The 9302-nt window shown below is 35.3% G+C and overlaps 1 protein-coding gene across 1 annotated transcript in view; it reads left to right on the top strand.

Annotated features, from left to right (window-relative positions):
* LOC106880635 (glyceraldehyde-3-phosphate dehydrogenase) overlaps nucleotides 1-9302 on the top strand; it is a 39115-nt gene that overhangs the window by 3291 nt on the left and 26522 nt on the right. The gene's annotated exons all lie outside the window — the stretch shown is intronic.

The raw sequence follows: 9302 nt of genomic DNA, 5'->3' as shown, positions 1-9302 counted from the left end.
ATATATATATGCATACACTACAAGATTAAGTAAAAAAAAAGTGTATATCCGATTGAAAATGGCTACAACGACTTATCCACAATCTAATTTTGTTTTATTTAGCGACTCTCAGAAAATAATATGTATAATTTTAAATTAAGTCTGTTTTAACCACACACAATTTTAAGAAGAGCAATTTAATGCAACTGTTTTCTCTTCCTCTCTTGGAATCAACTACTATATAATATTTCAAATAAAACTGGAGAAATGGAACATAAGATAGGATAATGGCCGATGTCTTTATGGTCTTGAAAAAGAACGGAATTTGGTAACAATCATTGATTTATCATGATTGGTACTGTTTGTGTGGAATTTGAATAAGAATAATGATCAATTGAAAATTACTATTATTGTTATTATTATTATTATATCGTAGTGTTTGTGAGCCCCCAAATTGCATGCTTAATATCAAAGATGTCCCAGTCGTGACCACCTCTTTTGTACATATATCATAGGTGCTCCGGTTTCTGTTTTAAGGCGAGGGAGATATGGGTGTTGTTTCTAGTTGCTCGAGTGACCATGTCTACACTCCTTTGCTCGTTCGTTCATTATAATTATTCTAATAAAGAATAATTTTAGTTATTTTCTTTGATTTCGTTAAGTATTATTATTATATGTGTGTGTGTGTGTGTGTACACGGACAGCTGTACTTATTTTGGTAAATTTTGATGGGTGCATGGAATCAAGTCCCCCGATCTCCTAATGTGCCGCAAACTCTTATTTTTGTTCGGAAAAATATCCACATTCTCGAAAACTTATTTCTGTAAAATGTTGGGGGGAGGGGGTGACATCTCCGAGCGTTTCACCCCACCTCAACCCCCGTTTTCCGGACAAAAAACAAAGTGTTTTTTATTCCGAAATGTCATCCCGTCGTTTAAAACATAACCCCCCCCCCAACTACTTTAGATAGTAATTCATAAATTTGCGTAGATCGGCGTCGTATTTGAAAAAGAAAATAGATCAGCCATCAAGGGAGTCTTACGTTATCAACCTGATACAAAATCTTAACGTCTTAAATATTGCGTAGCGTAACCCTAAGGGCTCTTTTCTGTTGGTGGTCTTGAAATTTTGAAAATTAAGTGTAAATTTTACAAATTGATAAATTGATGCAAATTTTCATGCTGAATCTGATTATATTGCTAACTTGTTTCGCACGCCGAGCGAAATACTAAGCGGTATTTCGTCCGCCTTTTCTCGCTCTGAGTTCCAATTCCGCCGAGATCGACTTCGCCTTTCATCCTCTTGGGGTCGATAAAATCAGTACCAGGTGAGCACTGGGGTCGATGTAATCATCTTACCCTCCCCCAAAATGTCAGGCCTTGTGCCTGTAGTAGAAAGGGTTATTTAACTTATTTCAGAAAAATGTTGCAGAAGTTTAAAGTTTGAAAATTTTTACGCAATCAGAAAACAGGGTTTGAAAGCGTGATAGCTGTCTATCACAGAATGAAAGCTAAAACAATACGACGATGAATTATTTTTAAACAAAATGAAAGAAAGACATATTACAACGACCGAAGTCGTAAGAAGTTTTAATGAATAAAATCATGTGAAACGGTCGAACAGGCTCGTAAACAATTTACAAAGGAATTTTTTTTTGCGAAAAATTACAAAATAAGCAATCAATACGTTAGAGTTTAGGGTTAATGTTGGGGATTAGGGTTAGGATGCAGTTAAGATTAGGGCTAAAATGATTGAACAAGCATGTAAAAAATTTTAAAAGGATAAATCCTTAATATTATTTTTTTTTTTGCAAAAAATTCCAAAAAGAAAAAAAAAAAAAAAAACTACGTTATACTGTGGTAATAGTTTAGTTCATGTAAGCAATACATTTTTGTAACGGAAATTCAAAAACGAAAGTTCTGAAAATAAGCACTTGTAGGCATGACGTAAATTGAAACAGCTTCTGTCATTGTTCTATTTACGCTTCTGTGGAAGCTACGGGATTCGATACCAGTGACCTGTCTTGTCAAACATTCTAGAATGTTTCAAGAATAGCGGATTTATGTTCTTTTTAGTAATGTCACTATGGCATGGAACGTTCTAGAATGGTTTTGTCCGCCAGGGGGAGCCAGCAGTCTTTCAGCCTATATATAGGACAGAGAAATTCGTTCTTACTCTTTTTGCTACGCCGAATCCGACTGGTTCACATCCTTGTTATGGCGATTTTATTGAATAAATTTACTCTTTAGTATTTCAAGATATTTTTATGTAATTTTGGTAAATATATCTGTTGAAATGAGATGTAAGTGTTATTTTCATTTTTGCGTAATTTAGACGACAATATATTCACCGCACCCTGTGTATGATGCGTGGAGTGTGCATAGCCTAGTGGTTAGTGTTGCACTCACGATCTCACGATTGTGGTTTCAGTTCCTGGACCGGATGGTGCATTGTGTTCTTGAGCTAAACTCTTCATCTTGTGTTGCTCTTTAATCCCTTTGACACCTGACATGTGGTACACTGTGCACCTAAACAGGCAGTGTTGATTTGATGGAAGGAGACAGCACCAGCATATGACCACTGTAAACAAATCATCTGTCTGTACAGGTTGTTCAGCCAGAAATTGCAGAACTATCCTACTTGGATTACAATAGACTACCATACGTACATACATGATGCCTGGACACCAAGGAAACATGTCCTGTGTATTGTATGTGATACACAGGACACGCAGAGGTTTAAAATATTGCAGTGGCCATGAGTGGGATACTTTTCAACATAGGCTTGTCTAGTCTAGGTTAATCTGCTTAAACAACAACAGGTTTAGCTTACTTGTGCCATTATTTTGTGTTTAGAAATATATTTTATTACTAGTGTAGTACCTGCAGAAAATAGCATTGCTTATTTTAGTATGGAATAAACATGGAGGTGTGTGAAAGCGATGGACAGACAGTGATTTTAGTTTAAATTGGGAAATATAGATAGACCAAAGTTAATTTTAGAATTTAAGTTTCAGAGAGAAAGAGAGGAAGTAGCAGTCAAAGTGTGGCTATGTGGTCAGTTGGTTAAACTTTATTCCTTTGCAAACAAAAATTACTCTTTCACACACACACACACTCTATCTGTCTGTGTATCTTAATATTGAAATCTATCTTAATAATTACAATTGTGACTGTAAGCCATTGTCTATTTTCATTCAAATATCCACTTCTAAAATATACTGGAAAAAAATTTGTCAGTTTTACTTTATCACCAGATTTGTTTCATATCACTTGTATGTATCATCATGTGTGTATGACATTTCAGCAGCATAACAGAATCAAGAAATAAATATAGAAGCTTAGACTTTTATATATATAAAAAAAAAAAAAATCATTCTTTTATTCTGTTTACTGATTTAAGAATGTAGTACTTCAATTTATAGCCAGACTAATGTACCAGGCTACAGATTGGGTTATCACTTCTACAAGTATAGTAGATTACAAAACTCTAGTATTTATTTTATTGATCATGGAAAGATGAAAGTTGAAGACAACTTTGGCAGGATTCCAACTCATAAAGAAAGTAAAGGAACATAAATACATTATTCTGTTGATGCTCTACTGATTTTACCATCCATATTTGTATGTAGATTTTTTTCTAGAAACAAAAAGATGTTTCTGAAATGTTGGTATATACCTTTCATCTAGGCCAGGGGTTGCCAAACATTTTCGACCATTGACCCCCAGTAGCCACTTCTTCCACATCGACCCCCACCTTTAGCCACTTGTTCTGCATCGATCCCCTTTAGCCACTTCCCCATCTGCCTCGACCACCCTCCCCATTTAAAATACCTTAATACCTTACCCTGCCGTTCCATATCTTAAATGCGTACTGGATACTGATGCTGGCAATTAATTAAAATGTTAGCTAAAATATACATGTACAACAAATTAAGAAATTCTATTGAAGATGACTTGTGTTTTACATTTAAAATTACGTGTACGAGAATACAGAATTAAACTTTCAATTTTTATGAAATTGTTTTTACTGTTAGAAAATGTGAAAAATGCATCATATATATTACTGGAATATCTTTTATTGAAATTGGCAACATCAATGTGAGGTATGAGCATTGTGCATCAAGGCATTAATATCAGGCTGAATATTGGTCAATTTCTCTCTCAAATCATCTCATTCCTCCAGGTTCAGGTAATTTCTATAAGCAAACGCTTGACAGTTTGCATCCCCTCAGTCACACCTCTTAATCTTTGATTATGATACAGATTACCATATCAAGCCTTGAATGTTAGCAACAGCAGACTTCTCGCTGCAGTGAAAATTTATCATGTTTTCCCATATTTCATGCCGCTGACTAAGTACTTCAAGCATTTCATCTGGGTGAGCTGGTCTTTCACATGCTGACCCCTTGGCTATCATCAGTCCTCTAATTGCTCACCGACCCCTAGAGGGTGCCTCAAATCCTCTTTGGCAACCTCCTAGGCATTTGGAAGTAAAATTAAAGGACCATGAGGGAAGTGACTTGTAATAAATATATATATATATATATGTGTGTGTATATATATATATATTTGTTGATAGTGCTTCTTGGAAAACCATTTGAGTAAGTGATTTTGCTGTCATGTATTCTATGGGTCATCTGCTGGCCTTGTATCATCAGACATAGTATGAAATATTCCTTACCTGAAAAATAGCTATTAAGAGTTTGTGACAGGAGTGGCATTTGGGTGTAAAACAATGATTTAGTAATATCTTCATTTATCTAAACCATGCTAGCTTGGAACAACGGATGTTAAACAAATAAAAGGAATGATGTGTATTAATAAATTTAAAATAGATTTCTACCCACCACAAGAAATTTTATATTAAAAAAAAAAAAAAAACTCCCTCTCGCGAAAAGAAATTTATATTAAAAAAAAAAGCATCCTGAATCAACAATGAAGGAAATTTGAGTAATTGACTGTCTGTGTTTTTCTTTTTACTTCCTTACAAATATAATCAATATCTAAAAACGGTTTTCTTTCATACTGCTGCTTTTTAGTTCATTTAATTTATTTTTACTGTCCTGGGATGGGTGCCGATGTGTGTTGGTGTCAGTGACATCAGCATTGTTTTACATGGTTTTTCCATGCAGGCATAAGTTAATCACATATCATTTTTTTCTCTTTTACTTGTACCGACTTAAAAAAATAAGTACTGGGAGGATGGGGTCGATGACCATGCTGGGGCACTGCCTTAAAGGTTTAGTTGAATAAATTGACCCCATCCCTCAGTACTTATTTTTTTAAGTTGGTACTTATCGGTTTTTTTTGCTGAACAGCTAAGTTATGGGAACATAAACAAACCACCACCACACATCAAGCAGTGATGGGAACAAAGAACACACACACATATGATGAGCTTCCACTTGGTTTATGTTATCAAATTTACTCACAAGTCTTCAGTAGAAGACACTTGCCCAATGGTTTGTAGAGTGGGATTGAATTTGAAACCAGATGGTTGCAAAGCAAGCTTCTTAACCATACAGCCATACCTTTTTATTTATTATCCAATATAATCTCTGTAGAAATGAAACAGCTTTAATCGCTACTGTTTTACTTACTGCTCTTTGGAATGTGTGGCACACCTTTCCTCACCTGTAGGCATGAAACAGACGAGTAGTGAAGTGAACAAAAGGAAATGAAGTGAGATTGCTACAATTAGGGATAAGAAATAAAGTACCAGTCAATTATTGTAATGTAAGTCAAAGGAGAAAAGCTTCTGTCTTATAGTGTGCTCAACACACTTGACTCATTGGCACAGGGGATTCTGGGACATGAGCCTTTTGACATGATGAGGATGATGATATGTATATACCTATATGTGTGTGATAAGCTTTTTTCAGTTTCTGTCTACCAAATCCACCCACAAAGTTGAAAACACTTGCCTAATGTGTTGTGCAGTGGAGTTGAACCCAAGACCACATGGTTGGGAAGCAGGCTTCTTAACCACATTTTGGGAAAACGTATGTAGGTAATCTATACCAGCTGACTAACTTTCATAATCATGTATTAGTGTTTGTTCACTGAGTAAATTGTGTTACAGTTCCTCTTTGAGTGCCAAATGTGCTGCTGACAAAAAAGAAATACTTCTTTTTTTCTTGCAAAAATGTGGCAGAACATGTGTTTACTGTTTTGGTAATTCTTTCAGTTTAAAACATGCCTAAAATTTTTTAGCCTAGCCGAGTAGAGAACTCTATATTGGTAATGTGAAATTGCTTGGTTCTTTACGTGCAGGGAATTAAACTGTAAAATGTGTAGCTTGTCCAAAGAGAGAAATGAGTGATGTGAACAGCTTGTTCGGTCTATAACTGGATAATTTAGCAATGTATTATCAAAAGGAAAGTATAACAGCTAGCATCAGCATCATCATCATCATCATACAGTGTTGTCTACTTTCATGTGGTTGAACTCTGTGTGCTGCTATCTTGGTCTTATGCTGTTTTTATGCATTCACTGCATTTTAAGTTAGTCCAATTCTTGATATTATCATTTCACATAATTCTTAGATTTTCCCCTTCCACTTTTTACTTTTCTCCTTCATATTATCTTCTAATAATAGACTCTATAAATATATATTTCCAATTACTGTATTTGTTGGCATATCGCCCCCCCCCCCCGCCTACAAAAAATGTCTTGGAAGATCACATTATATCCTCAATGTGAAGTTGGGCTTCCTATAGGCTAATTCTATTCTTGATGCTCACTACTATAGGCTAAATTTAATCTAGACAGTCTCTTCTACTTAGTTTGACTCTATAATAATAATATTTACTTAAACATCACTAATATTACTTGTACTTTAATGTTTTGTAATCTACTTTTTAACTCTATGAAAGAGTCTAATTTTTTTTTTTGATAGTCTAAGTACTTAATCATTGGTTTTCTATTATGTCATTGGTGTTCTCAAAAGTTCAAAGGCTTTTAATCTATCTGCTAATACTTTTGTTAATGACCATGTTTTTCAATGGTGTATAATCAAAGGGAACAAATATAGCATATTAATGTTTTCTGATTTCAATATTAGTATTTCTTGGTGATTCTACATTTGCAATAGCTTGTAGATAACAATTCAAATTACTCTCTATTTAATACAATCCTTCTTTTGATTTCTACTTCATATTTGCTGTTTTCTATTTGTGTGTCTAGTCAGCTGCCTTCCATTCAATTGTAATATCTATTTGGGGTGAAGGCGGAAAGCTGACAGAAACAGTAGCACGCTGGGCAAAATGCTTAGCAGTATTTCATCTGTTTTTACGTTCTGAGTTCAAATTCTGCTGAGGTCGACTTTGCCTTTCATCCTTTCAGGGGTCAATGAATTAAGTACTAGTTGCATACTGGGGTCGATCTAATTGACTGGCCCTCTCCCCCAAAATTTTGGACCTTGTGCCTAGAGTAGAAAAGAATATATCCATCTCAGACAAGGTGGTGAGCTGGCAGAAACATTAGCATGCCAGGTGAAATGCTTAGCGATATTTCATCTATCTTTATGTTCTGAGTTCAAATTCCGCTGAGGTCAACTTTGCCTTTCATCCTTTTGGATGAAACAGGTAAATAAAACCAGGGTTGATCATCATTGCCAAAAATCAATAGATAGGATTATTCTTTTGAACAAATGTGTTCAAGTGAATAAGATCATAATCATCTACAGCTGGTTGCCTGTTGCCAACCCTCATTCAGTTGACCCACCCAGGGTTAATCAAGTCCCAGCTTGTGTTCAATTAGCATTACCCTTGGTAGCATTGCCTCTACCAGGGCTCACATCTGATTTACAGCCACCTTGAAGCAACCTCTGTTGCCTCCATAGCCAGCTTGATGGCCTCCTGCCTACTGGTCCCTGTGATGCCCAGCATGTTGTAAGCTGTGCAGAGGGATTGGCTGTGAATTCTCTGTATCCCACCTGAATAGGATCATACTCGCTACCCATTGCTTTAGCATAGCTTCACAGGTTCACTCAGCATATTACTTTTTTTTCTCTCATTATAGTCTTCTAAATGCAGTCCTCTCAGGAAAGTTCTAACGGAACCACCGGCTTAGATGCCTTTGATTCAGTACCATGCCTGGTCTTAGTGATGTTGACATGACAGTTTCTGAAAACTTCAGCTACTTCGCCAGGCTGACTTGCAGTTCCCAGTCTTTTGCTGTTGCAAATAGGGCTGGGAGGTGGGCATAACACCTGACATCCTCTTCACATCGCCTTTGTTAAAGGGGTACCAGGTAGTGTGATCAAACCTATAACCTCATGATTTTGAAGTGAACTTCTTAACTTTGGGGCAATATTGAAGTGTACTATGTCTGGTTGTACTTTTATTAACTGACCGCATGTCATTTTTAACTTTGTGAGTAAACAGTTTAAAAATGGGAGGACATGTACTTTTCAGATCTGTGTTAGAATATATTTATCTGTTTGTTTTTAAAAAGGCATTCCACGTGTGCCTACATAAGGAATTTGGTAAACAAGCATAAACAGAAATGCAAATAACTGGTGCCAAATATTTGGCTATAAAGTTGTTTATATAATATTTATTAACTTGATAAATTGAATTAAAAATATATTAGCTTTAGGTTTTGGGAATAGAATTTTGATAGATATATCTTTAAGAGATAACATTTCTAGTAGTGTGTGTGTATATAAATAATGCATATACACACATGCACATGTTTATATATATATATAAAAACATTTGTATGTGTTGTATATATATATATATATAATGTACAAACACGCACACACATAATTCAAATTTACAGAAAACAACAAACTGGTGTATTAGTTTAATACTCAGGAAAAATAGAAGAATCTTTATATATATGCTCATGTTTATATATATAGACATACGTATATACATATATTTATCATTGTCATCATATGTATATATTATGAACTCTTCTATCATTAGATGGCAGACAGGGGTCCACAGTTTCTTGCTGAATAACACAGATGTTTAGTTTATAGTGAACGAATGTTTGTGTTTACAAAAGTTCAATCCCGCAATCAAGTTGGCGTCTGTATAGGTGCTCATGTGTGCCCCGTGTTAGATGTTGAAGTGATGGTAGAGCAATGTCAAATGAAATGTTTTGCTCTGGAACACAATGTGCCACCCAGTCAGGGAATTGAACCCACAATCTAGTGATCATGAGTGCAACACCCTAACCACTATGCCAAAACAGTGCAAATTATAGAGTAATACAGATTGATAGTTTCAACTGGTATTTCAATATTTCAGGGTTACAGCCCCCTCTCCAGGAAATCTTTGGAGAAAAGTTGTTATCCACTGACATTTC

The sequence above is a fragment of the Octopus bimaculoides genome, chromosome 9 (assembly GCF_001194135.2).
Source record: "Octopus bimaculoides isolate UCB-OBI-ISO-001 chromosome 9, ASM119413v2, whole genome shotgun sequence".
Lineage (NCBI taxonomy): Eukaryota > Metazoa > Mollusca > Cephalopoda > Octopoda > Octopodidae > Octopus > Octopus bimaculoides.
Note: the sequence above shows the minus strand (reverse complement) of the source record. Positions and strands in the feature narration are given on the sequence as shown.